The following is a 4,589-nucleotide window of genomic DNA, read 5'->3' on the forward strand; positions in this document are numbered from 1 at the left end:
TGACCTGGATCTTAAAGGATAAGTAGGGGGTGCAAGAGTGTGGTAGCAAAAAAGGGGTAAGAAGTTTTGAGCCTGTGCTGAGGTCAAACAACAGAGTCCAAAAAATTGTTGATCAGAAAAACGACATCCAAACCAAAGACATATTTAGTTTTGCTCATATAACATTTTTAGAAACTTTTAAATTAGTTGCAACATTGAAAGATCTGGAACTTTCATATAAAAATCCATATTTGTAACATCTTGGAAAACCAGGTTTAGCTACACAAGGCCCACATTCCCGCGTGACCACCAAATGCAGTTCCCGTTATAATTCATCTGCCCACATCAGCTACTCGTGTACCTGCCTCGTCCTCTGAGATAATAATGAGAGATAATGGAGTGGTTGTCCATTTAAGTCACTGTTTCAGAGCGGCTTTCTCCACAGCAGGTGGCCGGAACACCCACCTCTCCCCTTCCCCTGTACACGTCCGAGGCTCAGCCTCAGAGCCAGAGGAGTGAGGGCGCGTGGTGAGCTGGGTAAGGAGCAGCAAGGCCAGGCTGGTGGCTGGGGAAGATCATCAGGGGCTTTGCACACCGTGCCGCCCGCGAGAGTTTCAACTTCCTCCTACGGGAGCGGGTCGGGTTTTGTAAGGTCGCCCTATTAAGACCAGAAGGCGACTCTAGAGATGCCATCCATAAAAGATGAACGAGAGGAAGGTCAGGGAGCCAGTGGTCCAAGCAACACAGCTCAGGCAGTGCTGGTGGGCATGGAGAGGAAGGGAGAGATTCAAGGTCAAGACTTCCTTCTCTGTGAGGCCCTCCCAGGTGCTAAAGGGACATGCAGGTCGAGCCGTATGGTTGGCAGGCAGAACTAGGGAGGAATGGGAGCAGATCAGGGCCACAGCTCAGAGTAGGGTCGTCAAAGTGTATAGTTAAAGCTGGGATGCGGGTGGGATGGTGTGGGGAGCCTGGGTGGAGTCCTGGGGAGCTCCCTGCACAAAGCGTGTGAAGCAGAGAGAGGACGCTCAGCAGGGAATCGAGAGCGAGCGAGCGAGCTGCAGAGCAAAGAAGAGGAACAGGGGCCCAGATGCTGAAGGAAAGAATGGCTCCGGAGGGAGAGTAGGCAGTAGCATCAGATAATCACCAAAACGTGCTCTTCCGGTTACTGTTCAGGAGGTGATGGGTGGCCTTGGGGGGGCAAGTCTGCGTGGAGAGGGAGGAGCCGAAGCCAGACTCCGGTAGGTGGCAGAGTAAGTAGGAAACGAGGAAGTGGAGGGCGTGTACGCAGCTCTTTCAAGAAAGGATTGTGAACGGCAAGAGTGCGAGAGGGAAGTGGTTTGAGGTTGCCACATTGAGCGAGTTTCTCCCAAAACAAAGGGGACTGAAGCTTGCTTTTATTTATTTTTATTTTATTATTTTTTATTTTTTATTAAGGTATTACATATGTGTAGTAAGTAGGAAACGAGGAAGTGGAGGGCGTGTACGCAGCTCTTTCAAGAAAGGATTGTGAACGGCAAGAGTGCGAGAGGGAAGTGGTTTGAGGTTGCCACATTGAGCGAGTTTCTCCCAAAACAAAGGGGACTGAAGCTTGCTTTTATTTATTTTTATTTTATTATTTTTTATTTTTTATTAAGGTATTACATATGTGTGCTTATCCCACCCCCCGTTAGGCTTGAAGCTTGTTTTATATACAGAAGAGAGAGGGGCTGTGGCGAGGAGAAGCTGGCAGTACAGGTAAAGGGCACGTGACGGAGCGCGCTCACTGAGGAAGTGGGAAGGCATGTGTCCGAGGAGGAGGAACGGGCGATGGGCCCAAGGAGAACACCTCCTCTGTGATGAAAGCGAATGGCTGTTTAGAGGAGATGCTATTGCTGGTGGGAGAAGAGGGGTTGAAAGGGTTCTCATCACTTTTCTCCATAAAATAGAAGCCACGATCATCTCATAAAGGTGAGGAAGGCAGCCCGAGGTAGATGGCTAGTGGGCAGTGGCTCATATGATTGACTTAGGCCTCAGCCTGGGGACATGGCGTCCTCAGTGCCTCCTGCTTAAGCCTGGGATTGGTTCCTGAGTGTGGGTCAGGGCGAGCCTGCAGTTGGACGGAAGATCATAGCTGAGAGAAGGCCTGTAACCTCTTGCACTGAGACCCTAACACCTCTTTACTTAGAGCAGTGGTTGTCAACCTTCTGGCCCTTTAATACAGTTCCTCATGTTGTGACCCAACCATAAAATTATTTTCGTTGCTACTTCATAACTGTAATGTTGCTACTGTTATGAATCATAATGTAAATATCTGATATGCAGGATGGTCTTAGGTGACCCCTGTGAAAGGGTCGTTCGACCACCAAAGGGGTCGCGACACACAGGTTGAGAACCGCTGACTTAGAGACTTGTGTGGGCTGCTCCTTACCTATGGGAGCAAACTCCTTAAGAAGACACAGGTTGCCGAGCCGTTTGCTCAGTGGTTAGTGTTGCCCTGAGGACTTGAAGGGTCTCAGGTTTGATTCTGGTCACTTACCTCGGATGCAGGCTCAATCCCCCGGCCTCTGGTTGGGCACCTGCATGAGGCAACCAATCAATGTTTCTCTCTCTGTCTCTCCCCCTCCCTTCCCTTCTCTCTATAAAAAAAAAAAGAAAAGAAAAAGAAAGAAGAAAGGAAGATACAGACTGAGGCCTCTCATGATCTGCCTCCTGCTGGTCTTCCAGCTCGATCACTTCCTCCTTCATGCCAAGCTCTTGAGGTTCCAGTCGTGGTCTTTATCTGAATTGCTTTTCTCCCCTTCCCCTCCCTTCTCTGCTCGGCAAACTCCTATTCAACACGCAGTTTACGCGTAACATCATCCATCCAGTCCACTGACATCCACGGACTGTCTACGAGGCTTCAGCCCCCGTTCGCCCTCCTGACTCCGCTGCTCTCCGCCTTCGTGCACACCTCGGCCTCGAGAGGTCACCGGGACCCCTGAATGGACTCAGGGGTTGCAGAGGCAGGCAGGCTTGTATTTGAACCTGGGGTAGGTTGTTTTCCTCCTCTGAGCCTCAGTGTTGCTGTCTGTGAAAAGGGACGATAAAATGCCTCATAGGGCTTTTAAGATTCTTTAGTGATGGAATGTTAGTGCAGCACCGAGGGGCTAGGACTCTTGGTTGTAAGTGACAATCTTACTTTTTAAAATCTCCTTTTAGCCCTAACCGGCTTGGCTCAGTGGATAGAGCATCAGCCTGCAGAGTGAAGGGTCCCAGGTTCGATTCCGGTCAAGGGCATGTAGTTGCAGGCACAACCCCAGTGGGGGGTGTGCAGGAGGCAGCTGATCTATGTTTCTCTCTCATAGATGTTTCTAACGCTATCCCTCTCCCTTCCTCTCTGTAAAAAATCAATAAAATATATTTATTTAAAAAAAATCTCCTTTTACAGTTGATTTGTTTAAATAAGAATCCAAAGGAGGTTTACACATCACAATTGGTTGATATATTTGTTAAACTCTTTTAATATTCCCCCCCCGCCTTTCTCTTAATGCCATTTATTTGTTGACGCTAGGTCATTTGTCCTATAACATTTCCCACATTCTAGATTTAGCTAATTGCTTCCTTGTGGTATTATTTAACCTGTCCTTCTATCTTCCTTATTCACTATTAACTAGTAGTTAGATCTAGAGGCTTGCTTACATTCAAGATGATGCTTATGATAGTGATTTTGGTAATAACACTAAAAGGTACTATTGCATGCTTATTGCATCATTTTATCAGAGGCACATAATGTCAGGTTGTCCTACTTTTGGTGATGTTAAGATTGACCACTGGATTCTTTTTTTTTAGGCAATCATGGAAATTTGCACATGACTTGGGTATTAGATGATGTGAAGAAATCATCACTAATTTTTAAAGGTATATTTGTCTATTACATAATGGTATTGTGCTTAGGTAAAATAAAAATTCTTATCGGACATGCAGCAACATGGATGCATCTCAAAACATTATACTAGTGAAAAAAGCCAGTCAGTGGCGGCGCAGGATTTGAATCCGTCCCCTGACATTCATGTTCTGGGACCTCTGCTCAGGCTGCCCCTCGGCCTGCAAGACCTTCTGTGGTCAGGCCTGTGGGCTCTTTCTCGTCCTTGCAGCTCCTGGTCCAATACCCTGTACACAGCAATAGTGATAAGAGGAACATTTAGTAAGCACTTGCCCACTCCACATGGGACGCCTACGGCTTCCTGTCCCCGTGATCTCATGAGGTGAGTATTATTCTGTTATAGAGGCTCAGAGAGGTTAGGCAACCTGCCCAAGGTCGCTCAGCAGGTGTGACAGTGGGAGTCGAACTCATGAAGCCTCTGATGCGGGAGCAGGCCTTCCTTGCCCCCTGGACGTGGCCTCTGAGGCCAAGGATGGGACACAGGCCTCCTGCTGAGTCTGAAGTCCAGGCTTCTGCCCGCCCGGCTCCCTGGGGGCTCGTGGCTCCTCTCCTTCCAGTGGCCTGAGCGCCCGCTGGGGCAGGAGCGGCTCTTCACCGGTTAGCCCTGCACGAGGAGGGGCTCCGTGCGCCAAATTATTTCATTTGCTCCCCCTCCTCCCCTCCCCGGCAGGCTCGTCCACGGAGACCTGAGACCCGAGGCTCAGGGCCA

General features: G+C 49.0%; 1 protein-coding gene across 1 annotated transcript in view; it reads left to right on the forward strand.

Annotated features, from left to right (window-relative positions):
• The first annotated feature begins 421 nt into the window (after positions 1 to 421).
• CORO1A (coronin 1A) overlaps positions 422 to 4,589 on the forward strand; it is a 9,983-nt gene continuing 5,815 nt past the window's right edge. Inside the window, exon 1 of the mRNA XM_006757772.2 lies at positions 422 to 427. The gene's annotated coding sequence lies outside the window, so the exon portion shown is untranslated. The remainder of the gene's footprint in view (positions 428 to 4,589) is intronic.

Source organism: Myotis davidii, unplaced genomic scaffold, assembly GCF_000327345.1.
Source record: "Myotis davidii unplaced genomic scaffold, ASM32734v1 scaffold1695, whole genome shotgun sequence".
NCBI classification, from domain to species: domain Eukaryota; kingdom Metazoa; phylum Chordata; class Mammalia; order Chiroptera; family Vespertilionidae; genus Myotis; species Myotis davidii.